Here is a 27,465-nt window from a genome sequence, read left to right as displayed (position 1 = left end):
CTAAAGGGGCTTATGCTCTAGGGATTCCATACATACCTCCTTTAGAGACAAATCAACAATGTGCACCTTTGCTCCTAACTCTACCAAGTGTTATGACATCAAATGTTATGGAGCCTCCCACGAGTACACTATGTGAAACATCAACTACAACGATCCTTATTGATGCGCAAAGGAAAAGTCTTATTGAAATTACACCTATTCCCAAAAGGAATGCACCTCATTGTCAAGTCAATATGATGTCCCATGGAGAAACCTCGAAAGCACAAACATGCCAAAGCAACAATACCAACATGGTGGTCAATTCGCAAGGACATAACCAACTACCCCGACAACATCAACTTGCAATAGTCCTAGGGCCCAATGTTTCCAACATATCAACAACAACATCAACCACAACAGTAACAACCTCAAGTGGTACAAGCATCCAATGTCCCTAACACACAACCCAATGTAAACCCACTTGACTTCTATGCAATGTATCAACAACAACAAGCCATGTTTGCTAAACAACAAGGGCAACTCAAGCAACAGTTGGAATACCAAAGATGCCTTGAGCAACAAATGTCATACTAGCAACATTTGTTACAACAACAACAAGTGCCACAACAACCTCAATAGATACCTCTACAACAACAATCACATGCAACCAATAGAGGTGTCCCAACAACAACCACAACAAATGGCACAACAACAACACATGGTACATCAATTGTAGTTGATACCGCAAAAGGTGCCACATGAAATTACCACAACAAGTACCCCAACATGTGTCACAATAGGGCCCCTTTTGTCTTTGAGGTGTCAACATACCTCCACCACCTAGTGACACATCACTAGACTCATCAGACATAGAAATGTCAAAACCAAGTAGACATAGCTCCCATCATAGCAAACGGTCTACTCATAGGCACAAAGGACTTGAAGGAAAGACTATCATGCAAAAATGTAATGAAGAACTATTACAACAATTCAAAAAACTTTCCAAACAAGTCAAGGCATTGGTAACCCAAAAGAAATAGGCTCTATATATAGAGAGGGACTTACATCCTAATCCATTCTATAAAATTCTGTATATGCCTCCATTCCCAAAACACTTTGAGGCTCCAAGGTTCAAAAAATACCAAGGAAAAGGCAACCCTATTGATCACATCAAAGAATTTTGTGTCTCGTGTACCAAACTCAGATATGAGCCCACTTACCTCATGAGATTGTTCCCTTGTTCTCTAGGTGGGTCTGCACTTGAATGGTTATCCAAACATCCTGGTACTATCAAATCTTGGTCGAAACTCACATACAAGTTAATCTCCCACTTTTCCTTTAACATTACAAATGAGGTGACACTTTCTGATTTGTGCTCAACTAAATAGAAGATAGGAGAACCATTTATCACATTCTTACTACACTGGAGAAGCTTAGTCAGTCAATGCTCACTAGATATTCTTGAAGAACAAGTCAACTTGTGCATTGAAAACCTAGTGCCTGAATTAACATATGAACTCAAAATAAAAAGTCCAAGCACCATTTCTAAACTGATGAAAAAAGGGGCTAGTATTGAAGATGCTCTTATCTGTAAGGGATTCCTCAAGACAAACAAAGAAAACACAAACACCAACTCATCTAATGACAAGGAAAAATTTTTCTCCAAAAACAAGAATGTGACTAATGATGGCATTGTGGAAGCATGAAAAATTAGCACAACACAACCTTAATTAACTTTGAAAGGTGCAAACCCTACAAATTCACACACTCCTAATCAAACAACACCTCAACAATAGAAAACTGAGACTCCCATGCAAGACAAACCTCGAAGACATCCTAGAACCAAGGATAGAAAATTCACACCATTGGGGATACTACTAAGCAATAACTTCCTACAGTTACCCCCAATCAAAGTGAACCATTAACTAAAGTAGATTGGTGGGATGACAACAAATATTGTGATTACCACCGCACCAAAGGACATAAAACATCATCATGCTTCCAATTGAAATATGCAATACAAGATCTTATTGATGATGGTGTCATCATAGTTGATTTGTCATTGTTAGCATCCAACTCTGACCACACTATCTTCAAAGATCCTTTGGGTAATCATGACAAAGAGAAGCCCTCCAATTCAAACTCAAACTCACAAGCTAATGTGAGTAACACATGCATGGGATATGACTACACCATCAGTTGTTTCAATGAGTCTAATTCTCACATATTCACATTCACTTTAATGCATGAAGACCCTCGTTGCGCTATCACTACACGTTGTACCAAGCTCACTCTTCCTAGAGCCCCATCTAGACCGACTACTTCTACTAGACCTACACCCCCTAGTGAACTTGTTGCTCCTACTTTATCTGATTATAGCCTTGTTGAATAGCTCGGCAAGACCCCTGCACAAATATCCATCTTAGACCTATTGTGTGCATCTCCCCAACATCAAAAGATCTTGGATCAAGCCCTTAAAGAGTCAGTAGTCCAAGATAAAATTGATGTTGCCCAGTTCCAAGCCATGGTTGGGAACCTATCTACCTCACAGCATATCACCTTTTCCCCTCAAGATATTCCTAAGGAAAGACCTAACCAAAATGATCCCCTTAATCTTGAAGTCTTCATCCATAATGCCAAAGTTAGACATGTCTTAATAGATGGAGGACCAGGACTGAACATCTATACTATTAAGGTTGTCAAAATTTTGGGTTATTCTAAAGATGATGTGGATCCCTCTCAAAGAATCACAATAAAAGCTTATGATGATAGTGAATGCTTCTCCAAGGGCGTCATCACATTACTTTTCAGAGTTGGTCCAACTACTGAAGATACATTGTTCCATGTCCTAGATATAGAAATGAATTGCAAGATGATACTAGGATTCCCTTGGCTTCATGCTATGAAAGTAGTACCCTCTACATATCATCAATGTCTAAAGTTTTCCTGTGACAACGTGGAGGTTACCATCCCTAGAAATCTAGATCCTTTCTAGTTTTGTGCCAATCTAAGAGATGCTACTACATACCAAGTCCTGACAAACAATGATGCACAATCCACAGATTCCTCTAAGTATGTGGATGATGATATACTCCTCAGTAAGGCCAAGGAAAAGATGAAAATTGAAGACAATGGGTGTGGAGAATACTTTATGTCTCACATATCCCACATCAGGGAGTCACCACTTTCTCCTATTAGTACACAAGATGCCACTCCTATCAATGAGAATACTTTCATTTGTATGGAGAAAGCACAAGCATAACAAAAACCCACTTTGATATCTCCTAGCAAGTATGGACTTTGGTTTACTATCATGCAGAAACAAAGCTCTAATGGATGTAGTGGTCTTGGATCTCAAAAACCAGGTATAATTGAACCTATCACTACAAAAGGATGACCTCCTAGCTTGCATTTGAACCATTATGAATAGGTCCTCCTAGTACTACAATACCTACGTCTAAGACTATGGATGTTTTGAACAATGAAAAGGCATCTAAGTATATCCCACTTGAAACCAACAATCCTCTCACTTATGAGCATAACCCCAATGATACAACATAATCTAATTCCCATATCCATACCTTTCACCAAAGCCCATTCAGCACTGATGATGACATCCCCTCAAGTTATCTTGAACTATTGGTTGGGGACCAATGTGGACCACCAATTTTTAATCAATTCGACAATGAGGACACTCTTATAATAGACTTTGAAATCTATGAATGCATTATGATTAACAATCATAAAGAAGAAATTTCTTCTAATGAGAACACATTGGCATACTTTGGGGAGCCAACTCCACCTTCTAGTTACAAAGAAAATAGAGAAAAAAATAACAAGACAGATGGCGCCATTAGACCGTAAAAAATCAAAAGCTAAGAAGCTCCCAAGGATACAAGATGAAAAATAAGATGCAATGAATATTAGTATTCTAGTATTCAACATCCCACAAAGTCTTTGGAAGCTCTCTCAATCAACATTCATGTGGAAGGTCATTGGTCTCAACCCTCCCAACCCTGTCTTATATCCAGTTGTTTATCCCCAAATCCAGCTACCTAATTTGCCCAACACTCAAGCTCAAATTTTTATCCAACAAGCCTTTGCATATGTCATCATTAGTGGCATCCCACATGACATATATATTGACCCATTTATCCTCAGATGCCTTGATTTGCAAGAGGCAAACATTGTCTTACATATGGTACATGATGGTATATCTTGAGGCCTTTCTAGTGGTTTGATTTTAGCTACAAACTCGAAACAAATCCTGCATAGTTATGGTTAGTCATGGACCCCAAGATTATCAGCTAGTAGCATCAACAACAAATTTCTTATCAGAAATTGTCAGCAACATTCTTGATTCCATCTAAAAGTCCTAAAAAAAATCAAAATATAGCAAAATATCCTAAAAAAAGAAAAGAAAAAAGTGAAAAAAAAAATGAAAAAATGGATGCCTTGACAAAAACATGGCAAATAGGCATCTTGGCACAAAAATTTGAGTCAAGAGAAAAAGTTTGTCCACAAGTGAAAACCTATAAAATAGTTGCTTTGGGCAGGTACCATGGAGAAAACTTGGCAAATAGGCACCATGTGTAATCAGTTATTACTCCTCCATCTATCAGGATTACATCTAGTTTTTTCCCCCTCTTTTTTGTAATTCCTTGATCATATTCATCATATTGCAAGAAATCCTTGGCTCCTTGACCATGGCTCATGAATTAGTTAATATCCATTGTTATCCTACCTAAGCATCACCAGTTTGCACACACTCTGTCATTGGTCTTTGTACGTAGTTTGCATCTTGTCTGGGGGCATATTACCTACACAGTGCATGAGTTCAAACTTGAACTAGAGGCATATCCCTAAGAATTTTTTATCCATTGGACTTATTGCATCACAGATTGGAGCTAACACTTGTATATGCTTATATGATCCTAAAAAAATCCTAAAAGCTCATAAAATGTCTTGAAAAAATCACTAAAACATCATACTGAAAAAATCACTAAAAAATCATAAATGTCCTAAAAAAATCACTACAAATCATAAAATGTCCTGAAATAAACCCTAAAAATTGTAAAATATCCTTAAGAAACTAGTCACACCAAAAACATCAAATATCCCCAAAAAACCCTAAAAATCATAAAATTTGCAATAAACCTTTTGCATACACACTTGCACTTTGCAGACCGAAACTCAAAGCACTACACTTTCAAGACAATCACACTATCTAAGCAACGTGAACCAAAAATCAATCCAACATATTCACTATACATATTCACTATGGATAACCACCCCTTTTGCATACACACTTGCACTTTGCAGACCGAAACTCAAAGCACTACACTTTCAAGACAATCACACTATCTAAGCAATGTGAACCAACAATCAATCCAACATATCACTATGAACCTATCAACTAAATCCAAAAATAGAGATATCACATTATCAACATGTCAAACACCATCTGAACACCTAAAAGTACTCAAAATAAAGTAATAATGGACAAGAATAGTTGTTGTTTCACATTGTTTAGTGAGTGATTTATTTTTGCTTTGTTTTTCTTTGATCATGTTCCTATGCCACTTGATGATATAAACTAATCTATGAGAGTGGCCAGGATGGTTCATGGTCATCCTTTTCTATTTTTGTTTGTTACAATGTACCTTTCAGAGTCTGGGACATGTACATATGCCTTAGGAAGGACAAGGTCATTTTTTGTTTGCATCATGCTTGTTTACGCAAAAGGTTTGCATTTGAGCTCTGGCCCTTTATGCCATGATGCATTACATTCCATTTGCCATATCAAAATAAAGCTCCATTTGACATATAGTGCACTTTCTAGAAGCAAAAGTCTTCACCTCAATCTGATTGGTTGTCATCTCATCTCCTTGGTCATCTATAATTCACCTCTTTATCCATCACCATGATCATATCACTAGTACATTTGTACCCGTTACCAAAATTTTTGACCAAAGCTATATATCCTCCTTTTTTTTGTTTTCATTCCCACATTGGTCAAAAAAAAATTATATGCTCGCTTTGGTCAAAATTTCGACCAACCCATGTTTTCCCAAGTTGAATTTCGACCAACTCAATGTCATAACAAAAAATGAAAAAGTTTCATTTGCGGGTAAAAAAGAAAAAATGGTATGAGCGTGGCAAGAATCATTTGGTTTATTAAACTTCAAACAAGATGGAGATGTAGACCGATGTGAAGGACATGCCTACATTAGGTAATTCAAATTCCTCCATGCCCATGGTCACCCGTAAGTATTTCTTGCTTTGTTTTGTTGGGGTTTCTTTTTACAAATGGTATAACAATGAGGATTTGTCGAGGCAGATCTGAAGAACGTGGCCACATTGATAGAGAAGGGACTAGTAGAAAAGGAGGTCTACCTCATGTTTTGTGCGATATAGCTTGTGATGCTACTGTAGAGGAAGATTAATGCTTTCTCCTATCGCTGTTGTCATTAGATCTAATGCAACCCATGATACAACAGGGTAAATTGCATCTTTTCAATTTTTCTTTTAGTTCTAATTTTTTTCTTGCCCCATTTCCTTTTTCTTGGGGTCTGTGGGAGAAAGGAGGAGGAAATATTTGTAACAAACAAGATATGGTAAGGAGAAGGATATTCTTGTGTTTATTGGTTCCGTATGTACATGTGGAGTAGGATAAATTTAATTTCTTGCAACAATCTTTTAGTCCAAATAAAGGGAATCTGTCCACATAAAAGAAATATGAAACCAAATTCTCTTTAACCTAATGCAACCACATTACTTCCCAAATCTAAGTGAAGGAAATATAAAAATCCAAAAAATAAAGAGATGGGACAAGGGTTTGTACCAAACAAATTATTCTTACAAGAAAGAAATGTTCATTTAATTCTATTTCAGGTAGATTTCAGCAGCCATGGACATCAGTTTGTTGAAATTTGTGAAAATTTGGTATGGGAAAATCATCTACATGCATCACATGAAGTTGAAATTTATAGCGAAAAAAGAAATTGATCATTTACCTTTCAATTTTTTCTATAATCTTAAAGTAACTGATTTTTAAGAAATTTTGATTTCTGTGTTATGTATGGGTATATTTTGGATTTTGAGTATTCAAAAAATTTGCATCAATTGAGTGAACAAAAAAGTAATAGAGTATCAAATAATTGTCTTTTATCTTTTGGATTTGATTGTGGTTTAATTGTTTTCTTCAGTGAGGGTGGCTGGTGAGATGGAAAATGACATAATTCTTCAATTGTTGTTGCTACAATATTGTAGACTTTGTGTTTTCTTTTGGCTCATTTCATCACAATATTAGGAATTATATGTCTACTGTAGATTGCTTTGAAGAGCTACACACTCAAGAACAACATGACTACCAAGAATAATTTTGGATCAAAACTGGTAATTCTATATGTTTCTATTAATTTATTTTCCCTTGGTAAATGAGTGTAAGCACAAACTACATGGTTCAAAAAATTCCTTTCCTTTGGTATATGTTTTTGCAGAGATTTTTTTATACCCCAAATCTTTTCATTCTAGTCATCTGTGGCCTTTCTTTTGTTGTGTTCATTATGGTGTATTCATCAAAGCTGATTAGGAGGCATCAAAAGATGATCTATGTAACACAAGAATGATATAGATTGAACGAACAGTCATAAGGGCAAAGTATTTTGCCCATCGGTGGCTTGTTTCCAATATTAACAGAGAAGAAAAATGTTTCCATATTCAAGTTTGGTGATCTATACTGTAGTCTCTATAGCTACAAGCTTCTTGGTTACAATGTTCAAGGTTTCTATTTGGATTATAGGCAGCTTACACACCTATGTTCATCCAGAGAATTTTTTTTTTTAATATATAAATAAGACCATCTGTAATTTAAAAAAAATTAAGATACATTATATACTCCAACTATCTACATGTGAACATATACAACCTTAAGCAACAGGCTTTAGGAGAAATTGTCTACAAGAATTTAACATTTTTTACAAAAAGAATTCATCTGTGGACTTAAAAAGCCCCAAGTCTTTGAAGTACAACCTATATATACATGGATTGACTTCTTTTAATTGAATGAAAGTAAGATTACAAAGAAGTGCAGTTACATTGGCAAATTTTTTATGACTCAATTCATAAATTTTCAAATAGGATATCAGTAATGTTTATTTGTCTATTTTTCTAGTAATCACCTTGACAAAGCAACAAGCTCGGCCTCATATCTCTGACTCTAATTATTTTCTGACTAAAATGCTCTCATCACACCCTTCTTCTTCACCATTTGGTGATAATAGAAAGCTCATATAAATGAATGAACATTGAACAAATAACCCCATAGTCCATGAACTGGACCAGAAAAAAAATGATTTATCAAGCCTGTATTCAAAAGGTTACTCTTTCTTCTAAATTGTTCTTCAAATTTCAATGTAATCAAATTCCCCAAAGAGCCATCCGTGCCCATATGAGTATGATTACAATAACAGCTAAAACTACAATGAGCATCCATTTTAGTGCCACCTTTTGAAGTATATCTGAGCCCTTAATTGCCGACTCGATATCAATGGATCCTCTAGTAGACACAAGATTTGTTTCCTTATTTTTTTCTCTGTTGCCAACAATATCACTGAAGTCCTTCATCATAATCTGTTGGACTTGAATTTTGATCATTGTTTTTCAGCTTTGACATGTTTCTCTATGTCCTGGTATCCAAATAAAGCTTTCTGACTCTTTGGATGATTGAGTCGAATTTAATTCCAAATAATGTTGTGAATGGAGATGGAGGGAATGTGAGGGTAGCCATTAGGAGACTTGAAGATAATATAGACACAAATGAAAATTCTTCTAAATTGAAGGAAAGGTCAATTTAGACCCATTGAAAGGTTTGAAAAGAAAAAAGGATAAGATGAAAGAAAAAAATTGATTTCAATGAAACTAATACTCAGATATTTAGAGTTAGACTAGTTGACTCATAGATCCAGACAAGATAGTACTTGGCAGAGTACGTTGAAGCTGTATTGTATGCTTCATTAGGTCTTTCTAACCTTCTCACATATCAGTTTCTCCCTGGATTCTTATCATTCGATGATTGACAGGTTTCTACTATTTGTTTTGGGGTGACTTGGTTCTCATCCTTGTGGGATTCTTTGTAATATACAGGTTAGCTAGGTTTCTTGGTAGGGTATCTTTAGACAGGTACACCTCAAAAAAAATAGAAAAGCTATTGAGTTTTTTTCTGGGTGTTTTAGGGTTTCTTATATCTCTGACAATTCTTTTAGTTTCTACACTTGGACTTGTTGACCTTAGAGTTGGTGTCAGAAGTAGTGCAAAATCAAAAGATAATGATGGAAGTGAGATGTCTTTTCAATCTAGTTTTGTAAGGTTTTTGTTGGCATGTTTTGCTGGTTGGCTTTGTGGTCTTCTCTTCAGCCCTGTTCACAAGGTTATTCGAACATTCTGGCTCGATATAGATCAACTTCAATGGAATATGTTTGTCATTGGTTTTGGAAAAGTCATTCAAGTTTTTTTCTACCTCAATATCATCATGCTTATCTTTACGTCCTTATTTTGGATTATCCCAATGGCTGATATCTTTATCTCAAAGTCTAGTCAGAAACAAGGTTTGAAGAGTATGAAGCCTAGGATTCTTCCATTTGATAAAAATCCAATTGGTCTACAACCTAGCATAGAGTACTCAGATCATCTGACTGGGAAAAATATCGAAGTTGGTAATACAAGTATGCAAGATTTTGGACACCAAAGCAAAATGAGTAAGTGTTTTGAGACAAAAGAGGGTTTTCTAAGTCAATGTCAGCATACATTCCATTAGAGGGAAATGAGTGAAATTAGTAATTCTAAAAAGAATCTAGATCTGAAGTCAGACCTGTCAGATTCTGGTGTTGTTTACAATGAAGTAGAAGATATAAAATGGTACACCTAGAGAGCCTCCCATTCATTCCATCAAGAAAATTGGGCTCAAGAAATTGGCATGTCTTCTGCATCTTTTGAATAGTTTAGGATTTGGTGTTTATTATTCACTAGATTTTTGCAACTGTTGCTAGTGTAGTCCAATTTGTAGATGTATCTAAATGAAGCCGTTTTAATCTAGTGTCAGAGATTGCATGGTAGCAAGGTTCCCAATCTTGACTTTAGCAAGGAAAAACTCTTTCTACATAATTATTTCATTTGCTAGGTCACATTACAGTTCTTCATTCCAGGTTCTTTGATATTGTTTTTTGTAGGCTTGTCTCGGACGAAGAGTATTGATATTGGTCCAAACTTTCCAGGCAGCTTTCTTGTTTCATCAACATTTGTCCAAGAATCAGCCATTTTCATGGCTTGGTGGATGCAATCTATATGGGTTGTACTAACCTGTTTGAACCTTGGTCTATATCGTCTTGGATTTTTGATGGTTTCATAGTCTCACAAAAGGTCAGTGGTCATGAATTAATGGATTAAATTGTTTTAATTTTTCCCTATATCCTGGCATTGATAATGTTCTATAGTTTTCTTTATCAATGTTCTACAATTATCAATGTTCTACAGTTTTCTTCAATTTTTACATGTACTTCAAATGATGGCAAAAATAATGGTGAAGAAAGCATCTAATTTGGAGTGTGAGGTGATCAAAGATATAGATTTTCCTGGATCAATATGTGACTGAAAGCTAATAGAGTTGAAGAAAGCATTTTTGCTAAAGAAAAATGTCAAAAAGTAGCAAGATTTCCTATTTGGGTTTCTTCCAAGTGCTATAATTACCTTGAATTTAGTTTTTTAGGAGATAATGATATACTAACATAGTATGAATGTTTCGATGTTATTTTATTCTAACGTCTGCTTCTGTAATTGGAATCAATAAACTCATATCAATATGCATTAAGAGTAGAGTGGAATTAATTGAAATGCTTCACATTTGGTCTGGTAATGAACTGATAAGCTATATTAGAAGTTAGCTTATGTTTTAAAGCCCTTGTTAATGCATTGAGGTACAAGTTGGCAAAATTCTTTTATCACTTTTGCAAATTAAAAAATTTGGTATGACCTCACAAATTACTAAGTTGGGCATGGCAAGAAAATGAAAACTTCTTGGGTAGCATTTTGGTGACAATTTTTGAGGATTTTACTGAAAAAAACCCTTTTTCTTTTTAAATTTAGGTTTTTTTTAATGGAAACTTTAGTATTTTTTAGGGAAGTAATTTAGTATCTTTCAAATGAAAAGTAATTATAACTTTGTTAATGGATGATTGATAAGACTGATGATTTTAAGTTGTAAAAGGTTATTTGGGCAAGCTGGAAAGCTAGCATAATATTTCATTTTGAGTTTTGAAATTGAAACTTTACCAAAATACTTCCAGTTTTGGTGATTTTCTCGGCCATTCTTGGCATTTTTTTGTGAAGTCTATCTGTATTGTCTCTAATGATACTACATAATATCCAACAAGGGAGATACTAATTTAGTTGGAGCAACATCCGATATTTGAATCACCTTTTTTCTTCTTTTTGCAAGGGTCTTGTTTTTGGGAAGCAATTGGTCATATGTTCAACACATTTTCTTAACTGTAGGATGCGGTGCAATCAAAATATTATTATAAAAGACTTGAAAATAGTTTCACATGTTGTAATTGCAGGGACTTAGAACACAAAGAATGATTTGTGCTTATATTTACTTTTCTTATTTAAATTTGAGTTCTAAATCTTTGGTTTTCTATTTGCAGGAGGGATATCATCTAAAAAAAATTGGAGCATATTCATTCTCTTGTTAGAAGCTTAGTGAAATTGTGGTTCATATCTTTGTTGGAGAAGGTGTAGAAGAATCACTACCATCTATTCTTTTATCACTTAGTGGTGAGGACGGTTACCGAAACAATTATGTATCTGCTTCGGGCGGAGAATTCAACTTTGAGAATTTGTTTCCTGGGAGTTTTTTCCTTCGTTCACTTTTGAAGGTATGCATAAGGTTGTTGATATTGTGGTTATTGTTAGTCTTTAATTTTATTGACAGTCCAAAACAAGTTTCAGGTAGCAATTGATTCCATGAAATAGTGCATTAATAATGGATTAGTTTCTTCCATTGTTACACAATTCATTGTCATATTGTATAAAGGAGTGAATTTGAAGATGTTAAATGCATCATAGCTATGGATTTCCAATGTAGTTTTTCATTTCCAATGCTAAGTTTCCTTCCTAGTATTTCATGAGTTTGTTGAACAATCTTAGGAATAAGCAGGTCCCCAAGCATAGTTTATTTAGATATTTACTCTAATCACTCCTATTACTAATTAAAATGGGACTGTGTTATCTTGTCCAATCTTTTCATAGATTCGACTATATTGCCTATGAAGGCTATTAATTGTCATCACATATGTCTATTGCAAACGGAAACATAAAAAATTAAAGAAAAAAGTCTTGCCAAGTAATGCAATTTGGCTTCATATTTCTTTAATCACTATCTCTATACTGCTAAATGTTTTCCTACACCCTTTTATCAAGATAGAATATCTAGACTCCTAGTATGTGTACCAGGTACTAGTAGGCCTATCCCATATTGGGTACTTGGCTAGGTATGTACCCTGCAGCCAGAAATGCCACATCAGCTCACAAATTCCACCCCCCTTGCAAAACGTTAAAAATTGCCATGTAGATTAAAATGTCTGATATTGTTTTCAGTTTTACATTTGCATATCAGCTTGTTGTTTATAAAGCTTAATTCAATATGTAATCAATTAGAATCTTTGATACAATATTGAGTATTAGTAAACTGTTAAACATTTTTTGATTTTCACTATTCAAGTTATAACTGGAAGTTTATCATTTGCAATATGTCGTTATATGATTTATGATCCTCTTTTTCATATATAAAGTTTTCCTTCTTTGTTATGCATCAAGAGTTTTAACATTCAACATATATATTTTGACTCGTGAATCATATTTTTAGATTTTCTATAAAATATAAAATCTATATTTAATTTTTTTTAGGCAACCACATACCCCCTTTCCCTATTTTGAAAGATAACTATAATTGTACCCGTACCTATACCCAAGTACCCCCATACCCATGCAACCTTTCCTTTTATTATACACTATCATCATTAAATCTCTTGCAAAGCCAAACATAAGCAATTAAAGAAAAAGATCTTGCCAAATGCAATTTGGCTTCATATTTCTTCAATCAACATATCTATACTGTTAAATTTCTTCCTATCCCCCACCTTTTAGGTATACCCTAACAACTCTTTTACTTGTCATCATTTCAAAGACAAACGTGTGCAGTGAGGGATTCCTATACAATTTTCTTCTAGTGTGTGGGGTAGCAACCTTTCCAGTTGCTTTTGGGGAACTTAAGCCTAGACTTCCTTAAGTAGTTTCTTAAAATATATGGATGAAGGATCTAAATTATAGTGTGCTACTAAGTGAAATTGGGCTTATTTCTCTTTGGTTCCAAAATCATACTCTTCATTTGGTGGATAGTAATGTGTTCTCTTTTCCTATAGGCTATAACATATTAATATTGTTAGTGAGAGGTGGAGACCAAAATCGATACAAGTGACGTGGATGTCTGATGGATATTGGAATGCTATTTTTAAAGAGTTGAGGACACTATACATATCATATAATCTAGACTTGCCATGAGTCTTGTGAGTATCCCAGGTCTTCCCTGCTGGGTCTAGGAAACTTGTGACCTTGGCTCGTCGAGTCATAGTGGCTAAAGGAATGTTGAAGGAATGGTGATAGATGATTTCAATTCTAAAAAAGCAATCAATTTACATGGGGCTAAATTTAATCTATGCAAGACCAAAAAAACTCAGAACCTTAGTGTTTTGAATCATTGTAACACTGGAAGGTGTGACAAATTTCACATGGACATGAGTTGTCTCAGATATAATCAAGATTTGAAGACTCCAACTCGAAGCAGATCTGGTGGAACATTTTGGCTGCATTGAGGATATAAACATTTAGGATTTTGTTTTTGTTATAGATTGTTGAGAACATATATCATCTTTATCCTAATGGGCTTAGTAAAATTTGATGTCTTATTTCTTTATTATAATAGAGTTTTATTTAATTTTATATCTTGTTGAAAACTTGTGTTGTAATCTGTACTATATTGAAATTTTGTATTCAATACGATTTGACACTTCCTTTCATACAATATGCAATCATTAAGTTCATATACAGATCTTTAATAGAATAAAAGAAAAATTTTTGCCAATACAATTTGTCTCATAATTAGGCACCCTCACTATGTGTGTTCACCAGTCATTCACTATTCTTTCTCTTGGTGCTCCACTCTGCATTCAAAACCATAAATGACACCTATAATATAAAGTCACAAATGAAGTAGCATCTTCCAAATGTAACTTTTAGCCTTGAAGAAGGTACTTTTCATTTTTCTCTTTGAACTCTCACACAATCTCATATTTATAATCTTTCCCTTCTTATCCAGACATTACCTCCACAAAAATGAGGATTCTATCTTGAATATCCTTGACCATTCCTCTTAACCAAACACAGTCCTCCTTTGACTTGTAGATTGTGTAATTGTAAAAAAATATTAAATGTGTCCACAATAGCCTCTTCCTATCAAGAACATTCTAGGAAGATATGCAATGTGTTATTTGCAACCGTCACAATTGGGATCTGACATATACAAACATCATTAGAAATTTAGAGGCTCGAGATTTTCCAGGATGAGACATCATTAGAAATCAAGATGATATATATTTTCCATTTTTGATATACAAAAAATTACATGCAATGACTGAGGAAATTCTTAGTACCTTGTACTATTCATTGTGTATGATATGCAAGTAAGAATTTGCAAATATGTAGGTCGTCTCTAATATAACTTTATATTTATGCTCTAAATATTGTGATAAGTTGTCTGATATGACAATATAAATATACTCAAAGATGATGTCATTTCTGATGGTAGACTTTATATGCCTGCACTAAATGGGTGCCAAAGGCAATATGCTCTCTTACAGAGTGATCATTGCGAGATACAAAATATGTTTTTGTTTAATATTTGCCAACTGGAATGCTTACTGTTTCTTGAATCCATGCCAAGATAGCCAAACTTAGACTCTTTTATATTCTAGTATTTTTTCACTTTCTTTATTTTGAAATTTTTTGGACCTTTAGGTGGTCCAACTCAAAGGTGGATTAGCTGCCTTGCTGCATGATTGTATCATGCTTTTTCCCTCTTTCTATTCATACATATCAACAATTGTAAGATGTAGAAGATCTTTTGGCAAATCTAGAGGAAATAAGTATCACTAATCGATTTTTGTGGAATCTTGTATTGACAAGCATTCTTCATTGTAATTTGTTACATTGGCCTTTTTCAAATCAATCCTTTTGCACATACACTATAGTAGATCACCAACTATGTTTATCCTTTTTTAGCATCCTCCTATGAGCCTTCTCTTCACAAGTTTCAGTATTTGGTCACTTCTAAATATCCTTTTTCATGGTTTCAAAGAAATTCTTCATCCCTTAAAAAATAGTTCTATTATGTGAACTCTTTACAAGAGTGGGTATACACCATTTTCAAAGGGACATACTTAGTGAAGTAATTAACTAAATTGATAAAGCACATTATGCATACAACCATTGCCACAGTCTTCATTTGTATATGAGGAAACAGTGCAACAACTTTCCTAGCATTCAATGAATCAGTTTTCATTGCTCTTCAGCTTGAGAATAACATCCAAAACTGTACTGTGGTCATGCTCATGGCTTCTTCCATAAATTATACCAAGCATGACTCATAATTTCATTTCTCCTTATAAGATGCATCTTTGTGGTATTCAAAAGCTACAGTGTGAGCAATCTTGGAAAATTGATCCACGATAATGACCAAAATATGCCATCAAAACCTCTATGTATGACTCAATATAAAATCCATGCTAATACATTGCTTATGTTTTTAAATTTTCCAAGATACTAAGTATCAATATTTTGCCTAGTTTTAGTTGCCTAAGCTTGGCAATTTTTCAAATGTAACATCTGTTCACTTAGATCACAATATCTCAAGTCTTAGAAGACAAATATTTACACTCTTCTAGTTGTTGCAGGATTTTATTTCTCCCATATTATTCTGATAGCTAACTAGCATGTGCTTCACATAATATGGTCTTCCTTGTGGTAGCTTGAGGACAACACAATTTCTTTTCTCTGGAATAAAATTGATCATGCATCATGAAGTCCAAATGGGAACTCCTAATTCCTATATTTGATTCTTTACAAGGATTATTAGTGGCTCAAAGGGCTGGATTTTAGTGTAATACATCCTTGAGATGCTTCAAACCTGCCAACTCAATTGCTTTAGCTTAGTGGGGTTGGCTATATACTAGTTGAAACATTTAGTTGTACTCCAATGTAGTCTAGTCTGAAATTTAGTCAAATATTCATTGTTCAAAAGCTATTATTATTCTATGCAATATCATATTTTTTTGAATTCAAGTGCATTTAATATCGACTCAATCTTCATGCTTATTAGCTAGAAATAATATTAGAAAGAAATTGTGTAAAATCTAGTAGCATGGAGTTCTTGAAATTTGCTACAATGAATGTTTAAAAGAGAGCAATTCTTATGCAGTAGCTAAATGGTTATATCTTCTAGATCAACATGGTTATATCTTCCAGATCAACAAGACTTGAACATTAGTAATGCATTTAAGCACCATACTTGAAAAGGGTTGTTCATTTGTCTTATCAAAAGAAGTTTCCTTGAATCTAAGAAAAGGATTTGACAAATGTTTCTTTTGCATATGGTACCCATGTGGTGATACTTAACATAACTAATTGTACTTGGCACAAATACAAATGTCGGTTTCACTGCCATTTCTGTGAACAATATATTTGTTGTGCTCACAATCAATGTCCCTTACTAATGTTTTTGGAGCTCTATTTCTCATGACAAATTTTGAGTTTTTGATCACTTCATGTATAAATCTTTCAGGCTCTAAAGAAATTTCTGGATGGAGATGCCATATTAACGTTAGATCCAAAAATAAACAGAAACCCTGCTACAAACTTGGTGATAGAGAAAGTGCTATTAAGGAGTGGTTAAAATGCTTGGCAGTGATTTGATTTTGATCAATCAGGTATGCTTCATGTGTCCAGACTTTTTCTACTCAAAATTTAGCTCTTGTTTATGGACTATTATTATTATGAGCTTTATAAGTTTATATAGTTCATTTCTCTGTTAAAAATTGCTATTACATTTTGGTTTTCTTTGTGTTGTACATAATCCAAATTAAACACATTTATATCTTATTACAGAGCCCCATCAACCTTATGCTTGAAAGAAGAAGAGGAAGCCTCATGTTATAAGAGTAGAACCACAAGAGCCATAGGATAATGTCAAAGATAGTCACGATATGCCTATTAGCATCATGACTATCTTTGGCATTATCCTATGGTTTGTAAGGGAGATTAGCTAGCGAAGATGCTCTGTTAGCTTTTAATACGCTTCATAGATGAGATTGCATTATATGAGATTCATTACTATACTCGGAAATGGTCTCATCTTCAATCTTTAGAAGATTGAAGATGAGCCCATTCTGAGTGTAGTAATGAATCTCAAAGCTCCTTTAGCCTGACATATGATGTCTTTCAGACTATCTTTCTGAAGCTGCATCAACATTGTATCCTTTAAATGTTTGATTCTTCATCTTTCTTCTTTATTATTTTACACAACAATTCTTATGGTTTAAGTTTTTTAGCATCAATTTGTAATTTCAGTCATAAATCTCTATATATCTTTTCTTGCCAAACAGGGTTGCTTAGTTTTTATGTAAATGTCTTTCCTTGTAAGAACTAGAATAAAAAAGCTACCAAGAAGGTTTGCCTTGAGACTGGCTAATTAGACCAATTCCCATGAACCAGATCACTTAGTGATTGATGCCCAAGTACAAAGGATTTCAACAACACTTTTTGATGATTTTGTGGGTCTGGTAAGCATTTCATGGGTAGGAATCTTGTGATGTGACACTTTTCTCGCATGTACTTTTACAATTTAGTGATGAAAATGGCTATGTAAATCTTATATCTCAATAGTTTTGATCTCTATGATGATGTTTAAATCATGGAATCCATCAGTGGTTTGACATTGGTTTTCACTTTTCATTTGATTCGATTTCAAAACAACATCTGTACACTTCCCTCACACCTTCCCTATCACTAGAGAGATAGTAATTAGATAAGAAAGGAGCCCCTACCTCTCACCTGCCTAGAGAAAGAGAGAACTATTGCATAGCTAACCAAACAAGAAAGGATCTCCCTCACCTCCCCTTTCCAGAGAGAAGGTAACTTTCCATGTTTCAAATGTGGATTATACCTCTGAACTATTGCATAGAGAGGGGGGGGGGGGCACGGTGTTGCAGAACTATTGCATAGCCAAGGAGACAACAAAGGAGCCTCCTTATCTCCCTTGCCCCCACATGTGAGAGAGAAAACTATTGCATAGAAAGGTAGGCAATAGAGCAAGAACATGCACTAGAGTTTTCCCTAAAATGGGTGTTCCCAAAGGTAAATAACCAGGGTATACTTTAAGAAACCCCTCCTATAGAAAAGGTGTAAAAAATTGGCGAAAGGTGTAAAACACTTGACAATTTTATTTTATTTTTTGTGGTGAAAAAAATAGTTTACAAAGAAATAATAATAATCTCCATTGGCGAATCATTCATAGTCTCTCAAACAATGTGTAAAATCTGGGCAAATTGTGTAATTTTAAAACCACAAAAAATTTATACATTGGCGAAAAAAATAATCACAGTAAAATTTTAATTTTTTGGGCGAATCATTTCATTGTATTCAAGTTTTAAAAAAACATACGCGAAGTCGATGGCATCGGAGGTTCGCAAAGGGTTTCATCAGTTTGAAGTTGGTAGTTGCAAAACTGCGAGAAAGGCTTTCATGGATGTTGATCTTATCAAGGCACTGGTAAATGCATATAATCTAATCACTCAATCCTTTCATAGAAAGGATATGAGCATTCTCTATAAGTTTCTGACAAGTGATAGGGTTTTGGGTTTTGGTTTAGTATATTTTGTACCTTTGAAAATTTGTGAAAAACCCTAGGTTTGGATTATAAAGTTTAACCTGGCACAAATTCTTTTTTTTCAAAAGCGAGGGCAAAGAAAGAATATTCTTCTCTCGCTTGTTTGGATGTCATGGTTGAGTCTTTTGAGAAAAGGGGTCTTTAGTCCTACCGTTGGATCCGATTTGAATCCACGGTTGTTGCATACTTGCTATTGCAAGATGCTCACATGTTACGCATAGCAAGATAGCGATCAACAAAAAATTATCTGTGATACTGAAAAGTGGAATCTGATGCCGTGAAATGTGTTCACGGGAAGATCTTATGACCATGTGATACATCCCAAACTTGTCAATTTCAAGAATAAATGCACGTGGAAAAAACTTACAATGTGGTGTCACCGGAGTTCAAATTTGTTCGGCAATTCACCAAGTCGCTAACAGGAAATACTTGCAATTTTTCAGTGGCGATATAGCGAATGCCTAGATTTTCCAAAGACGACATCCTTCTGAGGTAAGAAGTAATTCTGAGGATCTCAAAGAAGATATGGTGCACGTTTCATTTTTGTTTCTCTGTAGGTTAATGTCTTTTGTGGTTTCTTTTTCGGGAGTTGTTTTTAAATGGTTATCGAAACTCGCCATATCGCTAGCTGGGTTTGTTGGTATTTATGCCAGTAGTGATTGCTCAAAAAATGGTGATGTAACTAAAAATCCTCAAAGGTGGGCCCCGAATGAGTGACGTGATAAGGTTGAGATTGTGAAAATTGAGTTACATGGTGGCATCCTATTGAGCATCTTTGAGCCAAAAAATTTTGATTCGTCGGAGCTCGCTATATCACTAACTAGATTGTTGGTATTTATGTCGATAGTGATATAGTGACCCACCTGAAAGTCACAAACACCATGAGGTCCAAGACATATGATGTCATTAAGAGATTAGAAAATATATATGTGCCAGCCTGTTGAGCCAGCTCAGCGATAGCGGTATCATGGACCCACTTCCTGTGTATAAAGTACAAAGATTTTTGATTGTGAGATCAAGCCAAGATCAAAGGCCATCATTAACTCGCTACGAAGAAGTGCTTGGAAGTTATGTATAGTGAGTTAGTGAGTGATGGCCCACCACTGTTGTAGTAAATTGCTATCCACAAGATCAAATCTGGATTGACGATGCTCATTAACTTGCTATGAAGAGATGTGCGATGAATAAGTATAGCGAGTTAACAAGTAAGGGACCCACCATTGTGTTCTTAAAGGTTGTTTCAATTATCTGCCACATGATTAAAGAAAGATCAATGGTCATCGCTAGCTCGCTGTGGAAAGATGCTTGAGAGTTATGTATAATGAGTTAGCAAGTTGATGACACATGTCTGTGGTCATCCATGGGCCCAATTTGAAGCACCAGCCTTGAAGGAAAGGTATAGGTAGAGGTATTTTATTGGCTTGACTGCCAATGTGTTAAGAAGAAAATTGAGTTAGCTTAGTTGTCATTCCTAGATCGTAGGATTTTTTGAGGATCAACAGTGCAAGTTTAAAAAAGAAAGTGTGATGTCACTCTATTTTTTTGTCCTACACATTTATGATAAGTGAAAGTTTTGCATGTGGGAGAAACAGAGTATAACACAGGAGATTTTCATTAATTCCAGTCCCACATGAACAAAGATTGAAAGTTTTCTGAGCACAAGAGCCTGTTGATTGTGTCATGATAAGCTTGGTAAAGATGTGAATGTATTCTTCTATTGTTTGAGAGCAATTACAAAAGTTCAGAGAAGAACAAATTCAGCAAGTCAAGTAAGTACTCATATTATACCCTCTGTGACATTCCAATTTTCTCAATACTGTCAAAATGCCTCCTAAGAAACCATTTTCTGGGAAAATTAATTATATGGATAGGAATGTCCATGATGATTTATTAGAACTACTCCTAGAATCTACTGTAGAGCCTGCACAAGTTAAAAAATTGATTTCCTTAAACCCTAGGCTTAAAATTGCGGATGGCCTGTATGACAAGGGGAATTGGGTAAGGGATGCAATAACTACTCAAACTAGTCTTATCCTATTTAAAAAGTGGTTTTCAGAAAGAAATTTGTTTGCCCCACATGCTAATGTCTGGAATTTTGATTTGGGAAAGCTAGTAGTTTCAAGTGTTTTCATGGATTATGATTTGCTTGAAGCCATTGCCAAGAATTATGACCAAGCCATTAGGGTTGTGAGAAGAAAGGATGGTGTGCCTCTGGTCTCAATTAGTCCAAAAGAAATTAGAGAAGTTTTTCACCTACAACCTTTGTTAGATTACCATGTGCAAATCAATCTGCCAGAATTAGAAAATGAATACAAAGCAAAGAGGGATGTAATTAGGGGAGGTGCACTGAGGTCACATATTGGTACAATAGGATCTTTGACAGTAATTACTATAGCTTCTAGAGAGCCCTTTAAGAAGAGTCCTTTCACTTCCCAGGCTGTATAGATATACATGACCTTGTGCAGAGTTTTTGGTGAAGATGAGCAGGAGTTCATGCCCATTGGCCTCATGTACATGATGGTTCAAATTGCTTCTTTGGGTGTAGAGGTTATTTTTGATTTTGCTTCCTTTTTGGCTGAAGAAATTCACATTGGTTTAGTTGGGATTGCAAAGGGCAAGGTGGAAAACACTTTTGGTCACTACTCTTTATTAATGCATATGTTTTTGTTCAAAGGAGTAGCATATTTTGGTAATGAGATGGAACTAAATAGAGAGAAAAATGGGGAAATACTACCAGTCCAGTTGTGGAGTGTAGATATGACCTGGGATGAAAGTAATGCTAGTTTTGTTAGATTTGATAGATATTTTGCTGCTAAATTAAGATGCCTCATATTGAGTGACAATCATAGAATCCCTAGGATGCTAATGAGTCTCATCAAGCCTATGGATAACCCCCATAACTTGAAAGTTTCACATAATTGGGGAGATATTATCCCTTACTCTATTTCTACTATTTTTAGAATCTATGGTTTTAAAGGGAGTCCTCATGTCTTGCTTTACCAAGTACCTTTGAAGGTAGGAGTGGCTGAAATTTTGTGGCAATTAGGGGGAGTGGAAGAAATGTTTTTGTTGAAAAGGTAGTTAGGGTCAATTTTCCCTACCTGCACAGTGGCCTAGTAGTTTTTTATTACAAAAGGGGGATGACTCTTTTTGTATAAAATTTTGGAGCAGTATATGATGGTTGTCTCTCATCCCCATTTTTGTGACTCTTAGGGATTTTTCAATCAAATGTTCAGGCATAGAATCAAGTTGGGACCAGTCAAGCACGATTCTTATTATCTAGAGGACATTATAAGGAATGAATTCTCATTGTAGGAGCAAGAAACTAAAAAGGAAAAGTGGAGAGTTTGTTCTTGGGTCTTAGAATTCACTCATTATTTTGATAATAAATATGATCCTTTAGATAATGCTATTACAAAGGCTAACAAAATAAGTAAACTCATGAATACCTTCCCTGAGATAATGGAAGCCATGAATGAAAAGAAACAAATTTTTATTGATTCCTATCCTAATAAGGCCAGAGAGGTCATGAGGAGATTAGCTTTCACCCCAAATGTGGGAGCTGGTAAAATAATTGTACAAAAGAGGCCTAGGTATACTATAGTTTAGAATAAAAGGGTTCCTATAGATAAGGGAAAATAAATAATAGGATCCACCAGTATAGCCCAAGAGGAGAGACCTAAAGAGCCTAGTCCTAAGAGGCAAAAGGTAATAACAGAAGAAAGGCCTCAAGTTGAGGAGTACTCACCCACTCAATCCCCTTTGAGGATCAGAGAAGAACAGCTCACTGGTGAACAGGTTGAACTAATGGGATCACGGGGGGGTATTTTTATTACTCAAGTAGAATTAGATGAGGGTAACCCTCCAGAGCTTCCTCTCCCAAGTTTGGATCTAACAATAGCTGATTATAGAGGCAAGGAATTGGACCTTGTATTAGAACAAGCAAGTCATCAATTTTTTACTGATGACAGTTTTGTGAAATCTAGGGCTTTTTAGCAGTTTGCATGGAAGAAAAACATGAACATTTTCGAAGAGAAATGTAAGAAGATGAAAATAGAGCATCCAAAAATGGATGAAACTCCCATGCAAAAACAAATTAAGGAAGAAATGATGAAGGAATTGCATAATATAAGCCCTGAGGAGGGGAGGAAGGTGATAAAGGCATCTAACATTTTATTATTGCCCAATTGGGATATTGCAGATGCACTAATTTTCAATTATGTTTCAAGTAGATTGGAGTTGCAAGACTCAAATAGAAGTGACTTCCAAGGCACTGAATTCATTGAAGATCAAGTTGTATTGTTCAATTGGTCGTTGAGAAAGGGATCTAGAGCCACATCATCACAATCAGATGAGTCTAGATTGATGGGAAATATACTTGTAAGAAGGGTTGCTGACACCTCACATGTGCAGACAACATATTGGAATGTGGATTCTTCTAAGTTTATTTTGGCCACTGCTAAGAAGGAGGAATAGGTTATGTCTGAGTTACAGAATAAATATGAAACAATTCTTGAGGCTTATAAAAAGGAGGTGGAAAGGAGAATTGAACTTGAAAACAAGGTAATGGGGAAGTCCACAAGGCCAAGAATAACATACCCCCATCCTCCAGTGGAACCTTTTAAATCCACACCCCTTGTAGAAATACCGGACACACCTCAAAGGCCAAAATATTATACAGCTAAGGATTTTGAAGAAGAATAAAATAAGCTATGGGCCTTACATGTAGAGTTAAATACACAATATGAGGATAATCTTAGAAAGACCCTAATGTATTTAGTAGATAAGATTGAATGGCCCTTGTTCTTTGATCAGTTGGCAGGAGTAATAAGTATATGGGAGCAACTGAAAACCCATGATGAAACCCTCAAGCCTATTGTTAACAAGTGGGGAAAAAGGGAAAAAGAAATCACCCTTTTATGTTATTCAGTTATAAGGTCTTCCAGTGACCATATTGAAAAATTGTTTGATATTACTAATGACCTGTCAGATTTTGATAACAGGAGAGTTGATCTTCAACTGAAAATTGTTTCTTTCTTGAATAAATACAAGAATAAAAAATTTGATATGTTTCCTTGTATAGAAAGAACCAATTGAAAAATAAGGATGCATGGAGTAAAGAATTGGATGACCTTTTCTGCATAAGGATAAATGAAGTTGTTAATGAAAGGGGCATGCCTGGTGGGCCACCACGATAGAGGAATTGGTTAAAATCTAGTTTTTTATTTTATTTTTTGAGGCAAGAATTTGTTGGTTTTGAAAAGGAGGCTAATTATATATTAAAGAAACAAGATGATATTATGCGGTTCAACTGGCCGGATGACATATAGTTTAACACCTGGATGGTAGATATTCCTTCAAACCAGCAATTGGAGGAAGGTAGTTCAAATGATGATAGGGAATAGGAAGATGAGGTGCAGGTCATTGACACATCAACACCAAAATTGAAGGAAGAAGAAGGTAAAAAAGAAATAGTGCCTGCTCAAGGTGAAATCCGTGAAAACCCACAGGAACAAACTGATCTAAAGGCATCACAAGATCACCCCTCATTGGCTAGCTTGGTAGCCTCATATTCTAAGGATCCAAAACAATGAGAGACAAATCAGAAGTTGATAAGTACAACAGCAATAGGAACGGGCCTACCTAAAAGAATATTTGATACGTCTAGCATTCTGTTGTGACCTTTTTGTCTTTTGTGTAATATTTTGTTTCTTGGACACTTGTCAAATCACAATTGCCCTTTGCTTGTTGCAACTCATGCTATATAAATGAGTTTCCAAGGCATTGTGATGGTCGAAGACTTGTATAATTTTTGTTTCTCTCAAGAAAAGTACATATTTAGTCGGTCCAGTACAGTGTACCTAATTTTGAGTTTATCTCCATTGTACTTTCTTATAACACATTGAATGATAGAAATAGGAATCTATTCTAGGTTTTAAATGGGTTTTCTATTGGTCATTGTATTTGTCATATGAAAAGGATAATACAAAAGGCTATTTACACTGAATTTGTGTCATATGTTTCTATCTCCAGTTTATGGGTTTGTTTACTTTGAAGTCATTTAAATAAGGTTTAATTGGCTAAATGCAATCTAGATGGGTTGTATACTATTCTCATTGTTGCTATTAATTCAAGAAGTTATATAAATGCTTCAATGAATCAGTAGGGTTTGTGAATTCATAAAGGGATACTTCATAAGAATAGAGATGGGTGATTACAATTGATTAATTCATTTACAAGTTATCTAAATTGGATCTCCTACCAATGGTTACTGCTTTGCCCAATGGATAAGGCACTGATCTCATGAGTCAAAAGTAAGAAGGATGAATTTTGCTACTACACATTAAATCAATTCATAAAATCAAAATCATATTTCCATTTTGTTCAAAGTCATAAATGCTGGTCAATACTCATTTATATCTATTCTCTGAGTCTTAGGTAGCTGCAATTCCCAGGAATATTTGTAAATTCAAGGAGAATGATGACCATATCTACTAATAAGGGATGCATACGAGTTTGAGAACATCAAAATAAGTGAAGTAGATTGCTCATGTGTTAGTGGATAATAGATGAGAATCAAAATGAAATTGAGAAATTCTTTACATAGTAGTCTGCATTAAAATCATGATGCAGGAGCATCTTGCATGGGAAAATTATTGGGGAAAAAAAAAATTGAAAAAAAAAAAATTGTGGAGGAGAGAGAAAGTGACAAAAATTAGAGGAGAAATAATAAAAAAAAATTAAAAAAGGGAAAAAGGAGAAAATAAAGGAAAAGAGGATTTCTATTTTCGAGGTGCATAGGTGGCATAATAGAAAAAATAAAAAAAATAATAAATGGTTGTCACTTCATTTATCGAGGTGTGTGGGTAGAATTCTAGAAAGTTATGAATATTGTAGAAAGTTGTGGATATTGTAGAAGGTTATGGAAGTTGTAGAATGTTGTGGAGAAATTATAGAAGGTTGTGGATAAGCCATGCATGGGGTGGTAAGTGCCTATTTAAGCAGGGCATATGAGCATTTCAAATCAAGCTTGGAGAAGCTCAAGGAGTAGCTTGAGAAGTGGAAGCTTGAGGAGGAGAAGCTTGAGAAGGAGAAACTTGAGTAGTGGAAGCTTGGAAAGCTTTGAAGGCTTCAAGGTGTGAAAGAGAAGGAGAAAATGAAGAGTGAGTTTTCCTGAGTCTGTGGACAGAGCGCCAAATGTGAGGCAGTTTACAGTAGGATTATTGTAGAGTTGTGAGTGTGTAGACAGAGTGCCAAATGTGAGGCTGTTTACACTTGGATCTTAGATAAGGTTGGAGAAGAGCTAGTGACTGCGGTTTAGAAACAAGGAGGTTGCTTGGTGGCTTGCGAGCACAAGTTGAGATCTCGAAGGTTTCTACCAGAGTGTGGATCTGGTCTAGCTTGGGTTTGGGTTGGATCTTGAAAGATCTTGCAAAAATGTTATTATAATTACTATTAGATTTTCAAGTATAATAAAATTGTCTTCATATTGTCGCATTCTTGGTTATGAGTTGGTAAGGGTGGTGTGGCCCTTTGTCAGTGGTATCAAAGTGGCCCTCTATCAAGTGGTATCAGAGCAGGAGTTCCTGAGTGTACAAGCAGATCGCTAAAGAGTGAGGCAATTTGTACCAGGACCTTGGTTGGGAAAAGTTTATTAGAGTTGGTGGATTGCAGATCCGTTGTCCTAGACTTGTGATGTGGTTCCTGATTATTCGTGCAAGGTGGCAGGTTGCGATTTGACTTGCAAACAATTTGGTTGTCACAAGGAGCGTGGGAAGCATTTGTTGCAGAGGGTTTACAAAGATCTTGGAAGATGGCTCCAAGAGGATTGGACCCTAAGATGATTGCAAAAATCCATGATATAGTGGAGAGGAATTTTTCTAAGATGATTTCTCGGTTGGGTGCTAGATTGGCTAATCAAGCTAAGAAGGTCAAAGTGGAAGAGAATGGTTTTGCTGATCAGTTTGTGGAGCCTGATGCAAAACCTACAGAGCAACTAGGGGTTGTTGCTGAAGACATTCCTAATGTTGTTGATGTTGGGACAAAGGTTGGTTTTCATGATCTGTTGGTTGAGTCTGACATGGAGACTGCAGAGCATTTGGTTGTGGATGATCTAGTTGGTGTTGGTGGTAACTTGTATGTTGCAGAGCACTCAATCATGGATGATCCAGTTGTTGGAGGTGAGTTATGTATTGCAGAGCATCTTATTGTGAGCAATGAGGTTTCTGGTGTTGAGAGTTTGGCATGTGTTGATGGAGATCTACATGTGGCTGTTGATGTGGGGTTTGTTTCTATGGATGTGAATTCACTAGTTGCTGATGTGGATGAGAGTTTTTTGTTGAAGCATTATGTTCAGTTTGTTCCTGGGAATGAGCATGTTGATTGGACGGTTGAGATGCTGGTGTGGAGGATTTGCATGGTGGTTTTGTTGT

The sequence above is a fragment of the Cupressus sempervirens genome, chromosome 6, assembly GCF_028749045.1.
Source record: "Cupressus sempervirens isolate cs-2001-9-10 chromosome 6, ASM2874904v1, whole genome shotgun sequence".
Classification (NCBI taxonomy): domain Eukaryota; kingdom Viridiplantae; phylum Streptophyta; class Pinopsida; order Cupressales; family Cupressaceae; genus Cupressus; species Cupressus sempervirens.
The sequence above is the reverse complement of the archived record's forward strand: the minus strand, read 5'-3'. Positions refer to the sequence as shown.